The sequence below is a fragment of the Platalea leucorodia genome, assembly GCF_965183815.1.
Source record: "Platalea leucorodia genome assembly, chromosome: 6".
Taxonomy (NCBI): domain Eukaryota; kingdom Metazoa; phylum Chordata; class Aves; order Pelecaniformes; family Threskiornithidae; genus Platalea; species Platalea leucorodia.
In genome coordinates this window covers 51,285,454-51,299,512 of record NC_138828.1, presented here as the reverse complement: position 1 = coordinate 51,299,512, position 14,059 = coordinate 51,285,454, and the positions used below count along the sequence as shown (strand labels likewise).

The following is a 14,059-nucleotide window of genomic DNA, read 5'->3' as shown; positions in this document are numbered from 1 at the left end:
TCTAGCTGGTCCCTGCCAGCTACCACCCACCCTGTGATGCAGTGAAAGCAAGGGCAGTCAGACATACAGGCCAGGCAAATCCTAACCAGTGCCAAATGGAATGAAACTTCTTGAAAGTTAATGGACCTGCAACGCTGGTGAGCATTATTTGCATTTAACCATGAAGTCTGACTTCCCCTCCAGGCTTTATCGGTGCCCTTCACTATGCTCTAAAACATGCGAATCCATAGCACAAACCAGGAATAAAGTTCAAACCCTCTAAGCAATGCGTTAGGACAATTTATACCCCGCATTATATCCTGCAATTGTTGTCATCCATGAGAATGACTAGAAGGGACAACTAGTGAAAATTAACATCAATCTTGAAATACCTACTTAAACCAAGAGTCCATTAATGAAGTACTATTTCAGAAGTGAATGCATACCAAGTATAATTGTTGATGGCTTCCTGCACATTTCTCTCAAAAACTGCTGGAAGAGACTCTCCACTTTTTCTGGAAAGACACTGATTTCTGGAACCTCTGGACAGCCCCTTCCTATAAACACAGAAACACAACTCTGGTGAATTTTTCATTCCTATCCATCAACACAAACATTTGCTTGAAACAAACTACCTTGTTTTAAAATAGTTTTTATTTACCTTATTTACACAAGTATTTTTCACAAAAACGTACATTTAATTTGAGACTTATTGTACTCCACAGGCATCCTCCTCCAATTTTGCACTTTAAAATTTGCACGAAGCACACACAAATGCAGCAGCACCTCACTATTGCAGGAACAGAGCAAAGGCACAAACCAGGAATTGTCCACACAGTAGTTATTTAGCTATGTGTCTCTGTTCAATCATTAACAGAGAGCCCATTTTCCCAGACATCTCTCTGCATAAAAAGAAGTTGCAGATATGGTGCCAAGCAAACAGTGGCCTTTACTAGAACAATAAACTCTCAACTTGGCTGCTTTAAGTGAACCAAGATATCAGTACATCAGTAAACATGGGGATATTCTCCATACATTTACAGGCCACAAAGCATCAGTTCCTCCAGTACTGAAGACTCCTTAACACTGCATTAAAAGCCAAGCCACTAACCTTCTAGTATTATGCCTTTCCAGCATAAGAAATGCTAAAACTTGTCTTTTTTGGTTCTCCAAATACCTGAACACATGCTCAAACTTTAAAACCATCTCTTACAAACCATACAGATGAATATTAAGACACAGTAAGGCACAGGAATGCCTGCACTAGCCTTTAAATAATACCTTTTAATGAAGGAAGAGGTTTGGTTGTTTGGGTTTTTTTTGTTTTTTTTTTTTCTTTTTTTAGAAAATGGACACTGTTTATAATCATACATATCTATAATCCTACTAGGTTCTGTCATTAATATGTTAAACCCACCTTTTCGGAACATATACAGATGTGTCAAAGTATTCCTCAGAAACACTTGTACAACAGATTACTTCATCTGTGGAAGTTTCTGTTTTCATCCCATAAAATCCTCAGGTCATAACCGCGAATAGCAGCATGATTGCGTCAAAGTACATTCATGAATGAGTAACCACAAGGAAACAGCTCACAGTTCAAGAATTGTCTTGATTTCTTTAGCCAAGAACTGTAGATTGGCCCTGGAACAGTTAGGATTGCTCTCTCTTCTTCCTGTCCTTTCTGATATTTATCTTGCCTTCTCCCAAAGATTACAGAGATACATATCAAAATCTAACTCCGCACTCAAATGGACGACATTACGCATCCTACTCCTATGCCCTGGCTAATAAGCCACCAAAAACCTACCACAAGTTTAAACTTCTCACCAGGGAAGACCTTGAATTGCAAATTCTTGGAGGCTGGTACACCACCAGTGGAAAGCATCTCTCTGTGTTTGCCCTAAATTTCTTCCCTTTTCCGTAGGCATCTGCTGTTGGCCACTGCCAAAACCAAGAGGCCCTATGAACAGTGGTACAGCCCAGTCCCATGAAAACTTCATTTTGTCATAAGACCACGATCCATCTCCCAGGCAATAACGGTGAGCTCACAGCCCACCTTCTACATGGAAAGCTGGTTCCTTCTGTTCATGTACATCCCTCTTTGCCATTTCATTTGCCATGTTGTTGCCCAGACAGCCTTATAAGGTCTTTCTCAGTTTTTTTCATAGCTGACCCTTGTCCTTAATATTTTTCCACAGCTTAATATCATCACCAAGCCTTCTCACTTCATGGCTCACTGCTTTACCTGGTCAACTAGCTTGAACTGCCCAGGACAGATCACTCAAACACCACTGCAGGAGGAAACCATTTACTGCTACCCTCAGTATCCTACTGTAGTTATTTGCCTGTGCAAGAACCCTTTCCTCTTGTATTCCAGCTGCTTCGTTTACTTGACAGACTTTTGTCAACCCAAGCTAATGACACTGATTGAATCCCCTGCATCTATAAAGCTTTCCGACTTCTCAATGAACCCCAGGTCAGGGGTTTTTTGCAGCTTTGAAGAAAATCTGAACCTACAAACATGAAAAAACATAAATACTACCAACAAAATTTCACGGGCTGTCTCTGTGAAACACAGCATATGCGTTATACTTAGTGGCATAATACATGATATGAGATGGAGCAAAAAAGTGTTTCTGCCACATCATTCCACCGCATGCAGTGGTACTGCTCTTCCTGAGCCCTTCCTGACTCCTTGGAGCACATGCCATTAGAAGATGAGCCAGGAAATGATTGCAAGAAGACAAAACGAAAGGAAAAAGCCCTCCCAGCACATCCATAGCAGGCTTCGCCAGCGCTGGCAAGCGAATGCCAGGCACTGCAGCAGCCAGCTCCCGGCTGCTCTCCAGCCCTGACCGAACTCTCTGCAACCGCAGGCATCAAACGATGACAGTACAAAAGAATAACGCTGTCCGCCTACGCCCGCCAGTGCTTCAGCCGCCCCGGGAGCGCTAGCAAGCCGGCCCCGGCCACCTCCCCGCGGCAGCCTGCAGCCCGCCGCAAGCAGGCGAGAAGCGGGGCGCAGCCCCCCCCGGCCCGGCCCGGCCCGGCCGCCCACACTCACCCCACGACGAGGAGCCCCCGGCCGCTGCCGCAGCAGCAGCCGCCCGGCGGGACGGCGCCCCGCGCCCTGCGCATGGGGGTGCGGGGGGACGGGGGCGGCCAGGCGGCCCCTCGCACCGCCCCCGGCCGCTGCAGGGCGGCGAGGAGGAGGAGGAGGAGAAGGAGGAGGAGGCCGGCAGCGCCCGGCCCGCAGCGCCTCGCCTCCCCGCCCTGCCCTCGCCCCGCGGCACGGCGCAGCAGCGGGTCCCCCCACGCCCCGCGGGCAAGGGCTGGGCCGCCCCCGCCCAGGGCTCCCCACCCAGAAGGGCGCCCGCAAAGTTAAGCCTCAGCCTGAATGGGAGGGGTGCGCATCTCCCCCACCTCTCGCCCCTGAACATACAGCCATAAAAGGCTCATTTAGGGCCCTCCTGGCCAGAGAGGGTTTTTCCCTCACCTTCATAGATGCTGAAAAAGTTACGTGGTGCTGGACAACTGCATAAATTTTTCCTTGTTAATTGAGTTCTCCTCCAAACTATCCCCGTGCAAATCATTGATTTCCCAGAGCACGGGTGGCAGGGCAGAGCATAGGCTGTCAGCTGCAGATTTACGCTAGACCATTCATCTCTAGCTCCAGTATATAAATTCTGGTGTCTACATATTTTGCTGAAAGCCTTTCTCAGAAGAGGATGTACATCTGCTCATGAACAAGAAGAAAATAAGTGTTCTTACTGGGAAAGAAGAAAGGCAGCAGCAAAAATGCTGAAAATTAAGACTGAAAAAGTATGGTGTGCGAAACCTCTCGCTACAGGAAAACAAACAGCAGCATATAATACTTCAAAGTTTCATAACCAAAAAAAAAATACTACACACTAAGAAAGGTGCATGAAAAATGACTGCGCATTTTTCCTCTGATATTTAAAGAATTCTTGCCAAACATAGTTTTAAAAAAAAAAGTTCCACATTCTTCTGACCCAGTAAAACATTAAGAAAGATTTTACTTTTACGTGCGTTGTAACAACTCTCCTTGTCTTTAGCAATCGTTCTTCTGTAAGAGTAGGCTTGTCTGAAATCTCAAACACACACAGAAAAAAGCATAATTCTTTGTCGAGCTACACGTATCCAACAAGCAGCTGAAGATCTAGAATAGCAAGTTGTGCCGAGGCTAAGAAAATGCAATTTTAACCCTAAACCACTGCACATATATATGTCTGTGGAATGCAACTTTTATGAACAGAACACTGTAAATCTCCGAGAACTACAACTGCACTTCCAAGCATATTTAGAGCACAAAGCAAATTATTTCTCTGAAACCTTCTGAAGATTTTCTATATCTTATTTCAAACTACGTATCCTGAAACCCTGTTTTGAGCTAAGGGAACTGAATGCTGTAGTGCTATGCAGGCTCTAAAGGAATTTTGCTCTCATCTCATTTTTGGTAACTTCTGTCCTGAAGACCTACCCACACATGTACAAAAGTAATCTTTAAGAGTATTGTGATTTTTTTTTTTTCATTTTCTAATCTGCTAGAACAAATTAGAAGGCAACACACTGCCTAGCAAAGGGCCAAGATCACGCACCCCTACATAAAGCCCAAGCAGGCAAGCTTTGCAGCAGAGAGAGAGATTTGCACTACCAGTCCAGGGACAATGTGTATTTGCAGGCTTCTCTTGTTCACGTACGCAAGCAGCAGAGGATGGGAAGCAAAAACGCAGATACAAAGTTATCAATCACTTATTTTTTTAATCCTTCTGTTGAGGGTAATGATCATGGGTGTTGCATAACTAATTATCTCACAAAATCACTACCACAAGGAAGACTGACATCCACAGTAATTGCTGGGTGACCACAGCCGACTGCTGTGGTAACCTCAGCTTCCTCCCCCTTCCATATGCCTTACAACTCACACTTCAAAACATAAAAAAACAAACAAACAAACAAACAAAAACAAACAAAAAAACCAAACCAAAACAACAAAAAAAAAACCAACAGCATTTCCACAGTGGCAGAACTCCAGTTTTGTGTCACCTCCAGAAGCACAAAACATTGGAGGCAGCACTGGCTGTTACTTCAGCTCAACAAAAGGGATCAGAGGGGGAACACCTTAGCACAAACAAGGCAGTGGGATAGCCTTTTCTAGCTGAAAAAGTGAAAAGAAGCACATCCACAGCACAGACAACTGAAAGCAAAAAGAAGAAAGAAACCCTGTGATCTTTCCCCTAAATCCCCAAAGCTTGTGGGACAGCCACTTCCCATAGCAGTTTATTAATAAACAGGCACATAACATAATGAAGTGTGTTTAAGCTGGTTCTACTGCATGTAATTTGTTTCCTTTAGAAACAACATTCACAGCACAGAGCAAACGCACAAAAATAATCCTATACTAGGCTGAATTAACCTCAGTCAAACTGCTGGGCATGCTGTTTCTTTCAGACTGCTCTAAGTCACTACATTTTCTTAGAGGAGAGAAAATAATAGTCTCAAACAAAACTGTGTCAAAACAAAGGAAAACATAAGGCTGCTCCTGAGTTTGAATGATGTGAAAAAAGGATCTTGACTGAAATAGAGCAAAATAAGAACACAAATCAGGAAGGGAGAATGCCTGTGTAAATGAAGCAGCTTGTGTCTTTGGGCAAATTTTAAGACCTTTGTTTTGTATTTGTTTATTGTAAAGGGGCATGGGGCAGGTAGAGCCTCGTGGACAGTAAAACAGTCTTAAATTTAGTCCATCTTACATTTATATATTCATTGCAAGACATGCAAGAAACATTTGATTTTTTTCTCCTCGTTCCTGAAGCAACACACAAAATTTGTCTAGTTGCTTAGATCAAAAAGGGATAAATCTAATAAGCCAGCTAAGCACATTTAAAGGCTGCATTTAAAGGTCAAACTGTGTTCCAGAAGCGTTTATACCATCAACGTCAGAATGCTGTACAGAGGTAAGAGAGCCCTTTGGTCTACATTAAGAAGAAAAGAAGGCAGTGTCAGATACAAGGAAAAGTAGACTAAACAAGAGGAAAAAGTGAGCCCGTATGGACAAAAGCTTAAATAAAATAATAAAAAAATAGAGCTTCAGGTTTCTTTTCCCATGACAAATCAGGAAAAATGTGTCCCATCACACATGAAGGGCTTGATATGAAGGCATAACAGAAATTTAAAAGAGAAGTTCCAGGCTTATGAGAACACAAAGGCAAGAGAAATTATGAATATGGAAGGAGAAATGTTCTGAGATTAACTGAAAAAAAGGAAGATGAGGATATGAAGGAAGAGACCAAACATAAGATGCACAAGCCATTACCTTGCATGGGGCTTTAAAGGCAAAGAGCTGGAAGGTGGTATGTGAGGTTTGAGCTCTGAAGGGGGATAGGATGTATGATGCCATCAGTAGCAGATTATTTTCACAGCTAATTTGAAACATAATTAAAACGGATGAAAATCAGAAATTCTAGATGGAAAGGTGTCCTCCAAAGTCAGGAAGAAAAGTTGAAATGGAAATAAACAACAGACTTGGAAAGCCCTCCCCTTTCTGCTCCAGAAGCCCTGCAGCGTAGTATCCTTCAAGTGTTACGCGCAACTCACCTCATCTCTCCCCTCTAAAAAGAAGAGGACGTAAAACATCTCATGTTTTACAAAGGTTTACCTCATGTTTTGCAAATCTTGGCCTTGGAACATAGGTTTTAGCCTTGGGAGCACCTTCCACCACCTCTATGTACTCAAATGCACATACAAAGTCTTTTACTTTGGTCACTCGTAGCTGTAATAGTTACCTAAGTAATGCAAGAGCATAAGAAATGTCAAAATATCAAAATGATACTCCATTTACTCCAATACTTTGTGTGACAGCAGCAACAGAACATACTATTTAGGGGAAGCACATAAATCTGGCCATCATCTATAGTGTATTTCATCCTTCTCCAGCAGTATCCACTATCATGGGTTAACAGATGTTAAGAAACTACATCCCTACCCAGTCCTTTCATATACTTTTAGGACTTCTTGTCCCTCATTTTCCTGAAAACGTTTCTGAGGTAAATACTATTTGCAACATCCTGTTACAACAAATTCTAGTAGTTACTGCCCATTCTGTAACACACACACCCCCCCCCAAACAAAACAAACACCCCCCCAAAAGTGCATCTTTTCCCCTAAATTGTTCCGGCTAATCTACTAGTTTTCCATACATGCTCTCTAACTCTAGCATTGCAGCACCTCATGAGTAACAGGTTCTCGTCCTGGTTGCCCATCACACTACATACACAGTTCCATCACATCTGTAGCAACCACATCCTTAGCCTCCTCGTCTCAAAACTGGCAAGTTTGACTTCGTAATTTCTTGTCTGAAGGCAGGTAGCTATTCCCCCCCGACACATCCCAGCTGCCTTTCTTGAGATGCGAAACCAGAACTGCAGGCAGCACACAAGCTGTAGTATGCTGCAGTGAATGGTACTTTCCACTCTGTGCCTGATGAGGAACAAGATTTTATCACTTTTTCTGGATACCACTGTACACGGAGGCAATCACGCACAGAACTCAGGACATTCTATGATTCTATGAAACAAGCCTTCCAGAAAGCAAAAAGGTTGCACAAAATCTAACTCTTGGTCTCAATCTTTACAATGAGCGAATGTAGGAAAAGGTGGGAGATGAGCTTAAGAGTGGATAAACAAAAATAATGTGTTTAGGGGACTAATAATCAAAACCTATCTTACATAATGCTAACATCGAAAGTAGCAGTTATGACTCAGGAATGAGATCTCGGCAGTGTCTTTGACAGTTAGCTGTGGTAACCCCAGTAGATGCACAGTAAATGAAGCAGAATCATGAGAAATTTAATAATCTTTCATCTAGCCTTCAGCAGAAAATTATTTTAAGACAGCTAGAATATCCATTTTGCCTGTTTGCTTAGAAATGACATGGCTCAATGAGGGGAAAAAAAATCTGCCATAGAAGAAGGTATAGCAAACATTTATCTTCTAAGCTTCCAGCAACACTTCACCTTTAGCATCATTATTACTGAACATGCCAGAGGCTGTGTAGCAGACTTGACAGCTAGCAAAGACACACCCAAATAAACGATAGCACACATCTTTGTTGACGAGTGTCACTCCAGACCCAGAGATGATTTTCATTTCGCTCTCTTCTCTATTAAGGAACATTGTCAAAAGCATGTCAGCGCTTTCAGTCATCTTGCTCATTGTTCAAGGAAGTATTGCCTTCATCTGAACCTTGAAAATAAGAACCTTTACCAGAGTTTTTCTACTGTTAGCCTTTTGTCCTACCACCTGATTGGGCCCTTCCTTTTTCAGAAATGGCACTGACTATCCTCTTACAGACTTGAGTACAATGCCTAGTATTAGGCATTTTCACATTGAATCCTGAAATAGATTTAAGGCTTTTGCAACCATGATCTGTGTTGAGTTCTGCTCCTATCTTTACAAGACAGAGGAATAATAAACTGTTCTGATTTTAAAGCTAGGCTTAGTTCTTTAAACTATATGTATACAGTAAATTTGTTCTTCTACAAATTTTGAATATATTTCAAAATTATAAAGCCTTTAAGATGGCATGAGCTTGCTGAGTATTATATAGGTATTTTTTTAATCTATTTCTAATCTTGGTTCACTGTGAAAATGGAACACAGCTATAATACTTGGTTCTAGGAAATATAAACAATTTCTGAGAACAGGATATGCATATTAAGTACCTCTTCTATTTATAGAAGGAAATCTGACTTTTTAATATAAATGATGAATTAACATTAAGAAAAATAGTCATCCTAATTAACTGCAATAATAAAGAATGCTAATTAGTGTATTAGAGAAAGTGTTTTATTTCTTTCGATCCGATAGGAGGCATTTACTGCTGCAGGATCAAGTGTCTGTGAACAGACAAGGAGGGAGTAGCACGCTAACAAAACACTTGGAAGTGGTCTACAAGACTTTCCCTTTATATTCTTGTTACTGATGTGCATTTGGAAATTCAGTTAATATCTTTTCAATAACAGACTTCTTTCATCAGCATAACATCAAAGAGATCAGAACAACTTTCATTTCAAGCAATGAAGTTGTTTTAAGTCTCTGTTTTAAATACCTTACAAAATTTTGCAGTGATGTCAAGACACTGAGTTTATAATGTTAAAAAAACCAAAACCACATATATCACCACTGCATCTTATCTGCTTTTCACATGATGAAAGCTGTACTTTCACTTTTGTTCACTTAAACTACCAGATAACATTCAATACACTACTTCATCTGCTAGGTTGCCAATAACACTCAGTATCAAACTTCAGCAAGTGCTCCAATACCCTACCAATATGACACTGCAGAAGCCTCTCCCTCCAATTCTGTAGCCATTAGTAACAAAAATGATACAATTGAAATGCTGCCAATACTGCATATGCATCTCTTCCAGTGCTTATTTCAAGTACTAATCAACCTTGCAATAAGTTCCCAGAGCAGCATATCCTTATTTCAATGTTTTTCTTCCATACCAGGAGGCATTAAAGAGCATATTTCACATGTTTTAAAGCACAAGTGCTCACTATGTAAATATGCTGAAATAGAGGTGTACCAGCCAGAGCAGAGGGATTACATGCTGATGATGGACAGTGTTCAGTTAGGTAATCTCCTGCTGCACATCCATGAGAAATCCCTCATGCACACTGCCACTTTCTAATTATTAGGAAGAGCCATAGAGTCACTGTGCTAATCCTCTGTTCCCCGCTGGCTGCAGCCTGTGGGACACGACACCACTGCACCACCCAGCAGCTAACCAGCTTTCACCTCACGTTAGCACCTATGAACTGAACAAACGTGCGCAGCAGCATTCAGGCTGTGTGTCCATACACAGGTCAACAGACAGAGGCAGTTCTTTTTAACATGGGGGGAATTATGTACTGTACACTTTATTTTCAGGTTATAGAAAGATAATAAAGAAACCAAACTTAAATTCAAGTGTTGAACAACGCATTAAAACCTCTGCTGACTGTTGCGATAAGAAGATGGTTTTAGACTGCAGATAGAAGGACAGTAACCAATCTATTCAGAAGAATCTACATGGCCAAAAGAGGATGTATTTTGAAGACTATTGGGAGTTCAGCACACCTACTGGGGAGCGGGAAGAGTAAGAATGTAAAAAACTATCACTCATTCAGAAAGTGTTGTGAAAGGCAATGAGCAGGAGGAAGAGGGGAAATAACAGGAAAAGGAGATGAAAACAATGGAGAGACCATGGAAGTCACTAGAAATAAGTTGTAAAATAGAAAGCAAGACAAAAGGTTTGGGTTTTTTGTGTCACGTTTTAGTTCTTCTATATTACCCGTTGTAGCATAATAACCTGTAATAAACAATCCACAGGAATTTACATTTTGGTGAGGAAAATTAAAGTTCTCAGTATGCTTTTTGTAAGGAATTGGAACACAGTCACATCATTAAAAATGTTAAAATAATCAGTCAGTATGACTTTGGGCTATTGGTCACATTAAATATTTTTACTGGAATGTGTCTTCCTTGGCTACAAACCAGACATACTTTGTAAATATATGTTGACCTCTAAACATGTATTCTCTAGAACTGTACACACAGCTTGCTTGTACCCCATCTCAGCAGCTATGCATTATTTAATGTTTTACTTCTGCACTGCTTAGGTAGTTGGGACACGTTTTAGTGAGTGACAAGTACAGGTTATTGAGGTAGAACTTGTTCAAATATATATTTATTCTCTAGCTAATTAGCTACTTGCTGGAAACTTCATGAGACTTCACTAAAAACTTTACGTTACATATAATAATATAAAATGTTAGGAATTGTTTTTAGTTCCATCCATCTAGAGGAATACTGACTTCCGTAGTACCATGTAAAAATAAAATTTATCTCTAAGCTCTTTTACATTTATTTGCAATGAAAAAAATAGACCATGGCAAACCACCACATTACTACATCTAGTCTTTTAGATTGGTACAACAATGGAAATGAGCAGCTAAATAACACTGCAATGCTCTATCTAGGTTAGTATGCATTATAGCGTGAAAGAGATCTATTGCTTTTAGTGGCTAAAACAGGAGACAGGGAATCCAAGTTTCCATCCTCTTCTGCAGCTCATCAAGTTACTTATACCCGCATTTTCAAAGTTAATAATTTTGAAGGCCAAAGCTTGAGCTACTGAGAAATAAAAGCTGGCGGCAGACACTGACATTTTTACATCGCAGATAAAGCTACCGTTCTCATACCAAGTTCACAAACATTTTTTCCATTTGTTAGAACTATCCTGAAAATGGGGAGCAGTATAATTAATTTCTACAAAATTACCTACTCCTAAACAACATAACAACATAAGCCTTGCCCAGTTTACGTTTAGATCAGCTAAGGGCTGTTATCTCCTCTAGTTATTGCCACATGTTAGGATAGCAATAATGTTTCTTAAAAAAAGAATCTATGTATCTTGGTGTCACCAGCATATTGTGGTAAGTGTAGCATAAGTCATCTTATTATCCTCTCAAGGAATTTCATGATCTTAAATAGCAGAATATATTTTTTCAAGCAACAGTAATAAAACGTGGATTTTTTTTCTCCATTTGAAGACAGATTTATGCATTACTGCTCATTCAACTTGATTAGAAGGATATGAAATCACTATGTAAATAAACAGTAAATGTAAAATCCTACAAAGTACTGCTATAGTTTAGCCCTATACAGTATTAGGACCAGTTGTTGGTAGTTGCAGAGCTCAGAAAACTCAAAGTACCTGGGAAAGACAAGAAGAAATCAGTGCCAGATTTTCACTATTTTGCACTCTCAGTGTATTTTGATTGCTATCAACTTGTCAGCACCTAAGAAAAAAATAGTAAGACATATAATGGATCCTTTCATTTATTAACCAATTATTCCTAGTTAAATGGACATGAGCCAACAATGTGTGCTTGCAGCTCAGAAAGCCAGCCATATGCTGGGCTGCATCAAAAGCAGCATGGCCAGCAGGTCAAGGGAGGTGATTCTGCCCCTCTGCTCTGCTCTGGTGAGACCCCACATGGAGCACTGCCTCCAGCTCTGGGGTCCTCAGCCCAGGAAGGACACGAACCTGTTGGAGTAGGTCCCGAGGAGGGCCACAAAAATGATCAGAGGGATGAAACACCTCCCCTGTGAGGAAAGGCTGAGAGAGTTGGGCTTGTTCAGCCTGGAGAAGAGAAGGCTGCAGGGAGACCTTATTGCAGCCTTTCAGTACTTAAAGGGGGCTTATAGGAAAGATGGGAACAGACTTTTTAGCAGGGCCAGTAGCGACAGGACAAGGGGTAATGGTTTTAAACTAAAAGAGGGTAGATTCAGACTAGATACAAGGAAGAAATTTTTTACAATGAGGGTGGTGAAACACTGGAACGGGTTGCCCAGAGAGGTGGTAGATGCCCCATCCTTGGAAACATTCAAGGCCAGGCTGGATGGGGCCCTGAGCAACCTGATCTAGTTGAAGATGTCCCTGCTCATTGCAGGGGGGGGTTGGACTAGATGGCCTTTATAGGTCCCTTCCAACCCCAACTATTCTACAATTCTATGAAATTGCTATTAATGAAAGTACACTGGCCATTGAAACTGTCTTTAAAACATTTTAAACAGCAATAAAACTTGTCACAGAGGAACTTTGTTTGGGTAAGCAAAAGCTTCCTACATGTAACTATCAATAATATAATATCGTATTCTGTAACTCACAAATTCAAATCTGAACTCTAGGCAAGGAATACTAAAGTTTTTAATATTTAATTAAGATGCTTCTTCTAAAAGCTTAAGTGGAACCATCTAATTAAAAAATGCTAATGTGGAGGTATAGACTTTCCTTGTCAAAGTGATGTATCTTATTCCTTCTTCTACATCTTTCTGGTTTGGTTTTGTTTTTTTGAAGACAGACAATACCTTATCAGAATAAGCTTGACTGCTATGAATAAAATATTTGAAATGCCACCATGCATACAAAAGTATAACAGTTAGGGGATAATTAGGGGATATCAGTTAGAAGTGTTTCAATAGCAAGCCAAAATAAGCATTTTGCTGCACACAACCAGTTTTAATGCAATAGGGTTTACTCTTTATTGCAATACAACCAAGTAGTTTGTCTTAAGACTGAATTTCATCCTTTTATTTTTTTTTAATGATAAAAGTCATCAGCCCTTCAATGGGAATACCGGCTCATACAGCATTATACTTGGCTTTATTTTTGGTACTAGGAAAAAAAACCCAACAAAACACTAGTGGGAAATTATAGGCAACAACACTGATTTAGCTCTGGTATTGTTTATATAAAGCATCAAATACCTTCTAAACAGAACTCTGTCGATACACTTCAAAACAGATTAACCTCCCTATTCCAGAAAAGCTACTATTCTACACAAACACAGAAAAAGTTTAACCCTGAAGAACCTCACAATTTATTCCAAAACAAAACCAAACACATTAGATGGGAGTAGGGAAAATAAAAGAAATACATCAGGGAGGGATTGTGTTCCTACTTGTATTATTTTCACAATGTTACATAGCTTAGTTATCTGGCAACTATAATATTTCAATTCATTTACTATTTGCTAAAATAAATTCATAAATACCTAGGTAAAAGTATGTATTTACAAATATGTATTGTCAATGGTCATCCAGGAAAAAAAAAAATCTAAAGCACCTTTACGTGATGCTGGGACTGGCAGTTACAGTTCAGAAAGCAATCCTGGAGTCATCATGGACTCAATATACAGCAACAACCAAAGCCACCAACAAAACACTCATCACGATCAGGAAGGCTACTGAGACAGAAATGGAAAGTGTCACTTTGCTGCTGTATGAATACTCTGCACAGTTCTCGTCCCTGCATCTCAAGAAAGACATACTGGAGTAAGAGAAGGGCTACAAACATGATTAAGGGAATAGAGAGCCACTTTCAGAGGGAATGCTAAAAAGGCTGGGACTCTTGGAGAAGGCTAAGAGATGATGTGCTCAAGGTTTACAAAATCATAGAAGAGGCAGATAAACTAGAAGACGAACGAATGACTGCTATGCCTTGC

General features: G+C 40.5%; 1 protein-coding gene across 3 annotated transcripts in view; it reads right to left on the bottom strand.

The window, feature by feature from the left end:
• The window catches only part of TLR3 (toll like receptor 3), a 42,645-nt gene that overhangs the window by 13,427 nt on the left and 15,159 nt on the right, over window positions 1–14,059 (bottom strand). For 2 of the 3 annotated variants that reach the window (XM_082315412.1, XM_082315413.1), the window contains exons 1-2: window positions 1,397–1,462; window positions 426–536 (exon numbers count right to left, since the gene is read on the bottom strand). The gene's annotated coding sequence lies outside the window, so the exon portion shown is untranslated. Of the gene's footprint in view, window positions 1–425; window positions 537–1,396; window positions 1,463–14,059 lie in introns of those variants that run through there. The other variant, XR_014228533.1, reaches the window with a different exon arrangement.